This window comes from Chelonoidis abingdonii, chromosome 11, assembly GCF_003597395.2.
Source record: "Chelonoidis abingdonii isolate Lonesome George chromosome 11, CheloAbing_2.0, whole genome shotgun sequence".
Lineage (NCBI taxonomy): Eukaryota > Metazoa > Chordata > Testudines > Testudinidae > Chelonoidis > Chelonoidis abingdonii.
In genome coordinates this window covers 2370606-2383096 of record NC_133779.1, presented here as the reverse complement: position 1 = coordinate 2383096, position 12491 = coordinate 2370606, and the positions used below count along the sequence as shown (strand labels likewise).

Sequence of the window (12491 nt, the reverse complement as noted above, 5' to 3'; positions counted from 1 at the left end):
CCCCTGACATTTCGCAACCCATCCTCCTCTGCCTCTCCCTGCACACAGGCTGCTCAGATTCTCCTCTTCCCCCCGCTCTCCCCAGTTCATCCAATCCAACCCCATTATTATTAATTATTATTATCACTACTATTAGGTGTATTCTCGTTCTGTCTAGTGGCCCCATTGTGACCGAGATCAGGGCCCCGTCGTGCCAGGCACTGCCCAGACCCCGACTGAGGGACAGCCCCGCTGTGAAGAGCTCACAGAGTAAATAGAAAAGACAGACAAAAGGTAAGCAGTGAAACAGAGGAGAAGTGACTTAACCAAGGTCACCCAGGAAGTCAGAGCCAGGAAAAGAACCCAGATCTCTTGACCAGACCCCACTGCCCACCTACCCCAGAGCACATGCAGGCCTGATCCCGCACGGTGCCAAGCATCTTCATGAGCTGGGCATGTGTGTTTGTGTGAGCAGTACCCCTGCCCTCTACAGGATTGAATCAGAATGGCTGTAATGTGTGTCATAAGCCCTATACTGCTCACAGGGGATTCTCCTTGCGCTTGAGGAACTGGGGGCTCTTGGAGCAGGTGGATCTAAGTTGTGATGCTGCTCTGAAGTTCCACTGGGCTTTGTCACCCCCAGATGCCTCAGTCACTGCCTGTGCATTCCCCCGACCCGTACGGATTTTGCCTCTCTGATGCAGGAGCCACCCAGCTCTGCTCCGACTGAGGGAACTTGAACCCGCTTTTTATCCTACTTGCCCCAGACAGTCACTTAAAGGGAATCAAGAGACCCTGAGATGCCAGGTGCCTTTAAAGTGAAGTCTTTCCCCAAAAGCAGGGAAGGATCACCATGGCAACCCGCATCCCTCCTCGGGAACATGAAGCACAGAGGAATCAATGACTGAGGCTGGTCAGGGGAGCGGGATGGGGGGCCAACAATCAAGGGGAGAGGAGCGTGCCAGGGGGAGGGGGGACGCTGGAGCTGAAATCTGAAGGGGTGGGGAGAGACAGACAGGCAGATAGGCCGCGGGTGAATGATTCTTCTGTCTGACCCCCATCCCTGAGGCTAGGTGTGGGGGAAGGAGGTGCTGGCGTTCGCCACCCCACCCCACACTCTTCTTCCGAATCTCCTGCCTTCGGCGTGCTGCCCCTCATGGCTTGCAGCCGGGCCGGCTAGAGCTTCCAGGCGTCCCCGCTTTCAGCAGAAACCAGCACTGCTCCTACGCCCCTCACCTGGCAGCAGGATCAAGGTAGAGGCGTTGCACCCAATGAGCTTTTAATAAAGTGGGGCCTGTCAGGGGCACAGCCACAGGTGGGCCTGGGTGGGCTGCAGCCAGTCCAGATCCCAGGCCTGTCCAGATCGGACCAGGAGTGTGTCGTGCTGCACAGCGGCCTGGAGCATCACTCGGGCACCTGCAATCCTGGCCAGAGCTCTGCGCCCGCCCTTCAGAAAGTGACACCCCAGGCTGGCCATGCGCGGAGCCGCTCCCTGCATGTGCCCAGCTCGGCAGGTGAAGCCTTGTGCCTGGGGCTTGGGAGAGGACATCGGGGGAGACGCTGAGCTGGCAGGTGCTCGGGCGCTACCAGTTGGCCAACGACGCTCTCTGCACGGCTCATCCCCTGGATGGCGGGAGGCCGGTCTCTCTGCAGCGCTCCAGGAGAGGATGCACTGAGCTGGGTGTCTTGGTGCAGAGTCCGGGCCAAGCTGCGCGCACAGGCAGGCCTCTGTTGGTGCCCCCCGCAGTGCAGCCAGAGCCGACCTGCTCAGGGGCCGCACAGTCCGCAGGAGACGCAAGCCCCCAGCTGAAGGGCAGCCGCCCAGACCCCGCAATGAGGCAACAACTCCCTCTGTGTCGGCAAAGCCTGAAAGATCGTACAGACACGGAGACACGGAGCCGTCTGTGCCAGAGGTGGATATTCAATCCAGGTCCCCAGACTCCCATGACACATCATAATCCCTAGCTCCTAGATAGCCATGGATCTCAAAGCATTTCACCAAAGGGATCAGGATCATTATCCCCACTGTACAGAAGGAGCCAGGAAGCGACTTGCCCAGGGTCACCCAGATTCCTGACTCTATTACTTTATCCACTAGGCCGCACTGCCTCCTACAAAGGAAGCCAGCAGCCAGCTGGACTAGAGATGCAGCCAGCTGCTGCTAAGCCGTCTCTCATCCCCACCAGTGGCGATTTCTGTCCTGTTGCTTTAAATATCTGGTGATTATTCACATCTGCTGTCACCTGTGGGGGGGCTTCTTCAACCCTTCCAAACAATAAGGTTTATTTAGGTGCCAAGGCACCGGCTCCTCCCCCCGGCCTCAGACTCCTGCAGCAGGCGTGAGAGCCCGCAACAGACACGGTGGGGACGTGGGCATATGCCACCAATTATTCCATTATTCAAGTGCCGTGTGGTCTGCTGAGATTTGTCGCTTACACACACACACTCACACACAGAGCGCAGGTAGAGGCACTTATCGGTGCTCCCCAGAAACACAGCCTCACGCCTGCCGAGCCGGCGCCTGATAAGAGCCACCTTCGGCTCCCGATGAACGGGCTCGATACATGTACAACAAGCAGGGGGATAAACCTGCCCCTGCCCCAGCCATTTCAGCCTGGTGATAAAGTGCTCCCCTGCTATGGAGGCAAGTATTACGGGAGGTGGCAGTGCATCCTAGTGGGTAGAGCAAGGGGCCTCGAGAGTCGGGAAACCTGGGTTCTGTCCCGGATGCTGCAAAGCGTGTAGGGGATCTGGGCTGGTAGGGAAGGTGGGGTCTGTTCCCAGCTCTGGGAGGGGAGTGCAGGGGTTGGAGGGACTGGGGTGTCAAGACTTCTGGGTTCTGTCCCAGACACTGCACAGTCCTCGACCAAGATCAGGGCCCCATCACGCCAGGCGCTGCCCAGACCCCGACCAAGATCAGCCCCTCCCCCTGCGATATGCCTGGGGCTGGGGCAGTCATGCTTAGTGGTCAGAGCACTGGCAGTCAAAGGCCAGGAGCAGCGCCGAAGGTCAGGGCTGGAGCCCAGGGGCCCATCACTCTGGCCAGCAGGCACCTAGAGGTCCTGCACCAACCAGGGCCCATGAGGGACGGTCAGTCTGGCTTCCCAGCGTGGTGATAGTTAACTCATGGCAGTGCCGGCCGTCCTGGAGAACCGTGAGTAGAGAGACTAGCCCAGGCTAGATTCTCTGTGCTGCTCAGGCCCCGCTGTGAATCACCCCCCACATCCCCACTGCAGGGGGGTCCCCTCCGGCCCGTGTGGATCTAGGGTATACAAAGCGGATCGGGGATATGGCTGAGTGCTGCGCTGTATTCTTTGCTCCCGTCGGGGGCAGTGGGTGAGTTGTGGGTAGTAGCGACGTGGTGTCAGGCTGCATTGTGCACGTGTTGTGTCTCGGGGTAGCCTGCCTGTGGAGGAGCGAGGGGTGTGATGGGGAGGAGTGGCCTGTGCATAACCGTTAGGGCTAACAAGGAACAGAGTCACCGACACTGAGTGGAGAAATTACAGGCACTCACGCATTTCTCATCACTTTGTAATGGTCATTTCTGGACCCTTTGGGCCTGTTCACCGCCCCCTAGCCCCCGCGAGCTGTCCAGCGACCCAGCTGCATTCACAGACTCTTTGAACTGATGTGAACATCACCCAGGGGAATTGCTAACAACACTCTGCCTCTCTCCCATCCCCACCTGCACAGCACGATTCATTTCCCGGCCGAGAAGGACGATGGTTTTCCAGGCTCTGTCGACAGTGGCATAAAACCCATTGGAAGCCTGGCCCCGGCTTCAGCTGGGTGAGACGGACTTAGCTTTTCCACATCTCACCTCTCCTGAGCTCCGTTCCCACAAAAGGCTGCAAACTAACTAACCATCGAATCGTAGAATCATAGAACCGGAAGGGACCTGGAGAGGTCATCTCATGGCAGGACTATCCCTGACAGGTGTTTGTCTAACCTGCTCTTAAAAATCTCCAACAATGCAGATTCCAGAGCCTCCCTGGGCAGTTTATTCCAGTGCTTACCCACCCTGACAGTTAGGAAGTTTTTCCTAATGGCCAACCCCCTTGCTGTAATTTAAGCCCATTGCTTCTTGTCCTAGCCTCAGAGGTTACTGAGAACAATTTTTCTTCCTCCTCTTGTAACAACCTTTATGTACTTGAAAACTGTTATCATGTCCCCTCTCAGTCTTCTCTTCTCCAGACCAAACAAACCCAACTTTTTCAATCTTCCCTCATAAGTCATGTTTTCTAGACCTTTCATCATTTTTGTTGTTTTTCTCTGGACTCTCTCTAATTTCTCCACATCTTTCCTGCAATGTGAGGCCCAGAACAGGACACAATACTCCAGCTGAGGCTTAATCAGCATGGAGTAGAGCGGAATTACTTCTCGTGTCTTGCTTACAACACTCCTGCTAATACGTCCCAGAACCATGTTCGCTCTTTTTGCACCAGTGTTACACCGTAGCTTGTGATCCACTGTGACTCCCAGATCCCTTTCCACAGTACCAACTGGAGAAGCATTAGCGACGCAAAACCCTGATGACAGCTCTGTTTCGATTTTCGCTCTTTGGTTCTACAATGAAGGGAGTAGGAAATCAACCCACCCGCCCTCAGCGGTTTATACATTGGAATTAACGAACTGACAAGCCTCCCAAACAGGTGCATTCCCTGCTCTTCCCTGGAGAATTTTCCGAAGATAAAAAACATTTTGCAGAGGATGTGCTAGCTGGTGCCTTCTGCATGTAGCTAATCTCTCTCTCTCCTCCTAATACCTGAAGTTCTCTGAGCTTGTCAGCTTTAATAACTAGCGTTGGACTGCAATTTTTCTGCCAGGCAGCTATTAATTTCAATTTGCGAGCAGGCGAGCCTGGGCAAAAAGTTATTGCCAAGTTATTTGCTCTGCCATTGAACGAGATCCAAGATGAGTGAAATGCAGACGTTGCTGGAAACGTCATTAGGATGGGCACGTGTGTGCGCTTGTGGGGGTGGGAGGGTAGATGTATAGGAAATGAATTAGGTATTCAGTTTCCTCTGGATACCCAGGAGTTACCAACAGAATAGCCCTAGAGGTTGGATGCTAAGTTGGAACTTGGGAAGCATGAGTTCAAATCCTCCCCGTGTCGGGCACATCAGTTTTCCTCTCTGTGACTCAGCTGCCCATCGGGAAGAGTTTGATTTGGACATCATGGTGCCTCATGGGAGTTGTAGTTCAGGTGCCTCATGTCCCCATTCCCCTCTATGGGCTCCCTCCCCAGATGGACTACATCTCCCATAATGCTGCTTCCTCATCTCATAATCCAGGGAATAAAGCATCATGGGAGATGTAGTCCTGACCTACAGAGGAGACTAGGCATACGAGGCACCCGAACTACAATGCCTACTTTCAAATCAAAATATTTTGGGATGAGCTATTGACCAGAAATCAGAGGGGCTGAGAGATCATGAGCCCCGTGGGGACACTGAGTTACAGAGGGACCAGGTGACTTGCATAAGGAGTCTGAGGCAAAGCAGGACTTGAATCCAGATTTCCAAAATCCCAGCCCCGACCACAGCACCTTCCTTCCTTCTACCAATGCCCCCCTGTAGCTGCATGGGTGAGCGTTTCAAACCCCCCAAGCGCCCCTGGCCTGTTGGCTCAGGACATCCCCACGTGATGCCCCATAACCAACAGAGCCACTCAGGATTTTCCCACGGAACGGGGCTTCTTCCAACACAAAACACGGTTTCCTCAAAAAAAACTCAGGCGGCGTTCTCCCTGCTTGGCCAATATTTCTGATTTCCTACGGGGAGCGTCGAATCGGTTTTCTCTCGGCGTGGCCCCGTGCCGCAAAAATTCCCGGCTCTTTCGACTTTCCAATTCGAGCCAAGATCGGCTGAGCTGAGATTCCCCGCAGGATGGAAATTCCCATTTCCCAGCCGCCCTGGGAATACGCAGCCGTCGCTGTCCATGGTGGTAAAAGCAGAAACCCAAATCCCGCTAGATCTGCTACTGCCAAGGGTGACTTTCACCAGCGGAGACCCTCAAGTGACACTCAGGGTTTCCCTGCTGGGTGAAGACCTAGGCTGACTAACCCCGCCGTGAGACGGCTACATAGGAGTAGGCAATCAAGGAAAGACATCACTCTGACTCCACGCCACGCTCCTCCGGCACGGCTAGACAGAGACCGAGCCGTGCCAGCCGCAGGGCCTTTGGCACACCAGCCCCATGGGGCAGAAGGGATCCTGGAGTTGCTAAGTAACAGCTGCTCTTTGTCGCGGGGACTGGAAATTGCAGGATGCACATTCTGCCGGGAGCTGGCAGCTATGGCAGGGAGTTATATTCAAGGGGGTGAAATGTCTGGCACCTGGGGCTCTGTGACAACCACAGGCCTGTTTGTTTCCATACACCAGTCTAATACCATGTCCCTGCCTTGCTAAGGAGAAAAAAATACAGCTAGTGGGTAAGATTAGGGAGAGTGGTTGCCAGGACTCCTGGGTTCTGTACTTGGCTTTGGGAGGGGAGTGGGGTCTAGTGGTTGGAGCAGGGAGGGCTGGGAGCCAGAACTCCTGGGTTCTATCCCCAGCCCAGGGAGGGGAGTGGGGTCTAGATTACAGCATGAAACGGGGGATGGAACCCTTGGGTTCTCTTCTCCATGCTGGAAAGGGGGGTGTCTCATTGTTCGGGTAGTGGGGAGAAGTCCGGACTCCTGGGTTCTGCTCCCAGCTCTGTCACTGTCTGCGTGAGCTGGGGCACATAGGAAGGGCTCCCCAAAATCCAGCTTCCAGACCCGGCCTGGGCTCAGAGGGCCCCGATCCCCAGGCTGCCGTGGCCCCATCCCCGCCTGGGAGCGTGACAGCGGCAGAGGGGTTTCCCAGGGTAGTGGTTGGGGCGCCGCCCGGGCACCTGCCTGCTTGGTGTGTAATGAACGAGGCTGACCTCCGACGTGCGTCTGCAGCCGGCGCTGGGATTAAGGCGCCGATCAATCACGCCACCGCCAGCCCAGCCTTCCAATCTGTTTGTTTGCTTACACTGCGGGGGCCAATTCGCAGTGACCCAGTGACCCAGCCCCCTCTGGCAGCACCGCGGGGCCTTCCTGTGTGTGGGGAGGGTGTCCCGAGCAGCTGGCATGGGGATCAAAACACCACGGCTCCCAGCCCCTGGCGTAGGGGATGGATCTGGTGCATTGCACTGTGGCTACTTGCTGCCCCCCAGGGCCCATGGGGGCAGCACTCTGGCCCTGCTCTAACTCCCCCCAGGGGTCAAGCACAGCCCAGAATACAGGGAGCACAAAGCGGAGCTCAGAGTCCCCTGCCCCAAGCCCCAGGTCACCAGCTCCTCTAGGGTGACCAGACAGCAAATGTGAAAAATCGGGACGAGGTGGGGGTTAATAGGAGCCTATATAAGAAAAAAACCAAAAATCGGGACCGTCCCTATAAAATCAGGACATCTGGTCACCCTAAACTTGTCCCACCTAATCTCACATTTCCCACATTCCCCGCCACTGCCCCCCCACTCACCTAATCTCACACTTCCTGCATTCCCCACAACTGCCCCCCACCCGCCTAATCTCACACTTCCTACATTCCCCACAACTGCCCCCCTACCCGCCTAATCTCACACTTCCTACATTCCCCACAACTGCCCCCCACCCGCCTAATCTCACACTTCCTACATTCCCCACAACTGCCCCCCACCCGCATAATCTCACACTTCCTACATTCCCCACAACTGCCCCCCTACCCGCCTAATCTCACACTTCCTACATTCCCCACAACTATAGATGATAGGTGGTTGTGTGAGATAGATGTAGATAGATAGATAGATAGATAGATAGTATAGATAGATAGAGGGTGTGTGTAGAGATGATAGTTACAGACAGCGGTGGGGATTGATAGATTCGTCTGCTCCGCTTGACTCATTCAGACAAGGGCTGCTGATCAGCGAAAAGCAAGCTGCTAGCTATAGATAGATAGAAATAGTATAGATAGATAGATAGATAAATTCAGAGGGAGTGCTGTGTAGATTATAGATAGTGTACAGACAGGGGGTTGGTGTGAAAAAAAAAAAAAAAATGAAATAAATAGATAAAAAAAAAAAAAAAAAGAAGATAAAAAAAAAAAGAAGAAAAGATATAAAAAATAAAAAATGAATAGAGAATAAAAAATAAGAAAAAAAAAAGAAAAAAGAAATAATAGATAAAAAAAATAAAAAATAAAAAAATAGAAAAAATAAAATAAAAAAGAAAAAAAAAAAAAAAAAAAAAAAAGGGGTAATATGGGGATAATAAAAAAGAAATAAAAAAAAAAAAAAATCGAATAAAGATAAATGATAAACAAAAAGAAAAAAATAAAAAAAAAAAAAAAGAAAAAAAAAAAAAAAAAAAAATAAAAAAAAGAAAAATAATAAAGAAAAAATGAAAAAAAAAAGAAATATAAAAGAAAAAAAAGAAATAATAAAAAAATAAGAAAAATAAAGGAATAAAAAAAAAAAAAAAAAAAAAATAAAAAAAAAAAAAAAAAAGAAAAAAAAATAAGGAATAAGAATAAAATAGACAGGTGTAGTGGAATAGATAGTAGAGGAGAAGTAGAGTAGACAGGGTGTGTGTGGGGATAGATATAGATAGATTAGATAGATGGGTGTGGTAGAGATAGATAGATATGATAGATAGATAGATAGAGGGGTGTGGGTAGAGATAGACCTAGCATAGATAGAGATAGGGGGTTGTGTTGGGGATAGATAGATAGATAGATAGATAGATAGGTGGGTGTGTGTTAGAGATAGGATAGATATGATAGATTAGATAGATAGTAGATTAGATAGATACAGATAGAATAGATGATAGAGGGGTGTGTTAGGGAATAGTAGTTACACCTACAAGGGGTGTAGTGCGGCGACTAGTTGATAGATAGATATAGATAGATAGATAGATAGATAGATAGAGACCAGGGGTGTTGTGAGCATAGATAGAGTAGATAGATAGATAGTATCATAGATAGATAGATAGATTGAGACAGGGGGTGTGTTGGAGATAGAGATAGATAGATAGATAGATAGATAGATAGATAGATGGGGGTGTGGGGATGGGGATGGATTAAGAGGGGACACAGAGCGAGAGATCCCTGTGACCTGCTCCCATGACGTTGACCTCCCACCAGACTCCTGACCATAGGAGGAATCGCGACACAGGCCCAGAGCCCAGCCCATCCAGCCCAGTCTGCAGACCCAGGAGCAGCCTGGAGCAGATTTCAGAGACAATCCAACACACGAAGCCACCAACACACGAAGCCTCAGCCAGGGCCCTGCCAGCTGATGAACTCATGCCCAGAATCCTGAACGCTGGCTGGCCACCAGCAGCAGTATTGCCTAAGGGTTAAAGCATTGGGCTGGGAATCAGGAGACCTGGGCTCTGCTCCTGGCTTTGTTACCGACCCTTTGGGCCTCAGACCCCCAGCTGCAGAATGGAGCTAATACTCCTTCCCTGTTCTGCTGGGGGACTGTGGGGGCAAAGGTCAGTTTCCTCAGTTTCCCCTTGCTCTCTTTAGACCGTAAGCTCTTTGGAACTCTGTGTCTGGGCAGCGCCCAGTGCGACGGGGCCCTGATCTCTGTGGGGATCTGGGCAGCACCCAGCACAACGGGGCCCTGATCTCGGCCGGGGTCTGTGCAGCACCTGGTGCAACAGGGCCCTAATCTTGGTCGGTGTCTGGGCAGCGCCCGGCATAGGGGGGCCCCCGATTCCAGTTGGGCCCTCATACAAATAACAGTACCAGGGAAGGGTGCTGCACTGGAGCAGGGCTCAGATAGGCCATTGCCCCTTGGGAAGCTTTGCCAGCCCAGCTGGCTGTTCATGGCCTGTCCTGCTGCAGGCAACGAGCAGGCCCACTTTCAACCCCCCAACGCCCCCAAACCGCAGCCATGCTGGGCCCCGAGGGGCCGTGTGACAGTTCTGGCTGGAGCAAGGTGAGATGGGGGCAAACGTCCTGTCTCTGTGAGCTCGTCTGCCTCACGTTTCACTTCGGGAGCCTTCCCGGCCAGCTCAGCGCCACCAATGCTCACCCTGCGTGACTGAGTGACAGAGAGCGGCTGCAGCAGACGTGGGCTCACGGGAGTGTCCGTGCTGCTGTGTCTGGTGGTGTCTGCTGGCATCCGTGTGCTTGGGTGTGTCAGGGTAGATATATGTGTGGCTACATCCGTGTGTGTGCACACACGTTCCTCAGCATGTGCATGTGTGGGTCTGTGTCTCCCCGATCGGTGGGGCGAGGCGGAGGAGACAAAGGTGGAATCAAATTCATTTCAAATCGTTCCCCCCTTAGTACCAAAGCATTAAGTAGAGTCATGTTCAGAGGCCCATTGTGCTAACTTTGCACAAGGGTCTCCCACCCGCCCCCGCTTTCTTGCAGCAGCTTTTCCCATCCAGTTAAGCACGACGGGCTCTTAACACTCTTTTAATTGGACACCAGCCCTAACAGGAGCATCGCAGGGACCTGCGATGGCTCCCTCGCCAGGACAATCTGCAGAGGTCGGGGGCTCAGATCAGATGCGTCCCAAGGCTTTGAGGATGGAGGTTTTCACTACCAAAGAAGGGGGGGGCGGTGGAGGAGGAAGCAACCTCATCACCTTTTCTCTGTTCCTGATTTGTCCTTGTCACAGAGTCCCTGGGCGATGCTCTGGAATAATTGTAAGTCCTTGTCCACAGAGTCCTCCATGCTCTGGAAACTGCTTCCCCACTAAGCCAGTCAGACTTTGGGGAAGCCTCCTCTGTCCTTGGAGCAGACTTGTTCAGGGCAGTGAAGCTCACAACGTCTTCCACCTCCTTGGAGTCTCTCCTTGGAGCATTCAGCATCCTCTGCCCCTCCGTGCGCTTTCCCACAGAGAGCCGGCCCAGCGGAGGTGTGCCCTGGGGAAGCTCATAGGGTTCTACTAACCCCCACTTTGCAGGTCTAGCACGTGACTCTCAGCCAGCAAAACAGAGGGTTTATTCGATGACAGTTTAACAGGGTCATAAAACAGAGCTTGTAGATACCGCGAACCAGGGAACCCCTCGGCACGGGTCAGTTCTGGGGGGCAGTGAGCCAGACCCCCCAGGTTCTGCACTTCACTCCTCGTCCCCGAGCAAGCTCCAGAAACTAAACCAACCCCTCCAGCCCCCTTCCTCTCTGGCTCAGCTCCGTTTCCGCCGGGCCAGGAGGTTACCTGATCCCTTTGTCTCCAACACCTTCAGTTGGCACCTTTGCAGAGGGGGGGCCCAGGCCATCAGTTGCTAGGAGACAGAGTGCCAGGCATTTAGATGCACTGGCCCTTTGCTCTGCAGCAATCACACCCCCTTATCCCACCACCTAGATATTAAGAACTGCCTAGGGGACACTGAGGCACCAACACAGTATTCAGAGCAAACATTAAGAACATTCCCAGTTCGTCACAGTCCTTAATTAGTTTTCGAGACTGGGGGCTACTGAAGCCAGGTTACAATTTAAAACTTAAGCAGCTCCTTTGATTTATCGCCTTTATCGGAGGGGGAGAGAACAGATTTTTAATTAAAACAATAAAACAAAATAAAATAAAATAGGGCCTGATTCCCAGTCATGCTCAGGCCACACTGGTAACATCAAGAGGTGGAAATGGCCCCTGGGGAGTGCCCACATGCTGTGGCTATTGTGTCCCCCCCAGTGCCCATAGCGGGCAGAGTCCTGACACCAGGAGCTGAGCAAGGGAGCTGAAAGCCCCTTGCCTCTAGCGCAGGAACAAGGTCACTGGGAATCAGGCACTTGGTTCTAATTAGGATCCAACTCGGGCTAAGCATTTAGTAGGATGCAGAAAACGACCAGCTGTGGATATGGAGGAGGAGCCCATCCAGCATTAGAACGGGGGATGGTTAAACACAAGCCAAAGGTCACACACCCTCATGCTCCAAGGCATGAGAAGACCTCCAACAGCCAAGGGTCAGGAGGGAACACGCCCTGGGCACCAAGTTATCCCACCACTGCCCACTAGGGGGAGCACCTTGCACCTTGCCCTGAAGCAGCTGGTGCTGGTCGCTGGGGACTGGGGCTACCCAGCTAGAGGGACGGGGCTGACCCAGTGTTGCGATGGCTACCTTCAGCTGGCGTTTCCCACCAGGAATAAATTCGCCCCCCAAAATAACGAAAGGAATCCAGTGTCTCCGGTGAAACAGCCAGGATGGTTTTCATTGAGTTTTGAAACATCCGCTCCTGGCATTTCCCAACGTGTGTCTCCCCAGATGTGCAGTGTGTGATGAAGTGGGGGATTTTTTTATTTTTTCGTGGTTTTCCAGTGATTTGCATGCAGAGGGGGTGGGAATCAGTGTCCCCGGGTGTTACTGGTTTAACGAGGGGAGGGGAGGGGGAGTTTGTTGGGACACAGGACTGGAGAGGGAACCTGGGACCCCGGCCGATGGCCTGGAGGATGGAGACCCCAGCGACTGGTGACCTGGCGACCCAGAGACCCAGCTCAGGAGTCACAGCCGGTTCTGGCCGGGGGAGGACAATGGGCTGCAGGGAGAGGACCCCGGTGACCTGACCAGC

The 12491-nt window shown here is 53.1% G+C and overlaps 2 protein-coding genes across 2 annotated transcripts in view; both read right to left on the bottom strand.

Moving 5' to 3' along the window:
• PSMD8 (proteasome 26S subunit, non-ATPase 8) overlaps positions 1-10830 on the bottom strand; it is a 210717-nt gene extending 199887 nt beyond the window's left edge. The window contains exon 1 of the mRNA XM_075070600.1: positions 10820-10830. The gene's annotated coding sequence lies outside the window, so the exon portion shown is untranslated. The remainder of the gene's footprint in view (positions 1-10819) is intronic.
• Positions 1-12491, bottom strand: part of SLC8A2 (solute carrier family 8 member A2) — a 64681-nt gene that overhangs the window by 22431 nt on the left and 29759 nt on the right. The gene's annotated exons all lie outside the window — the stretch shown is intronic.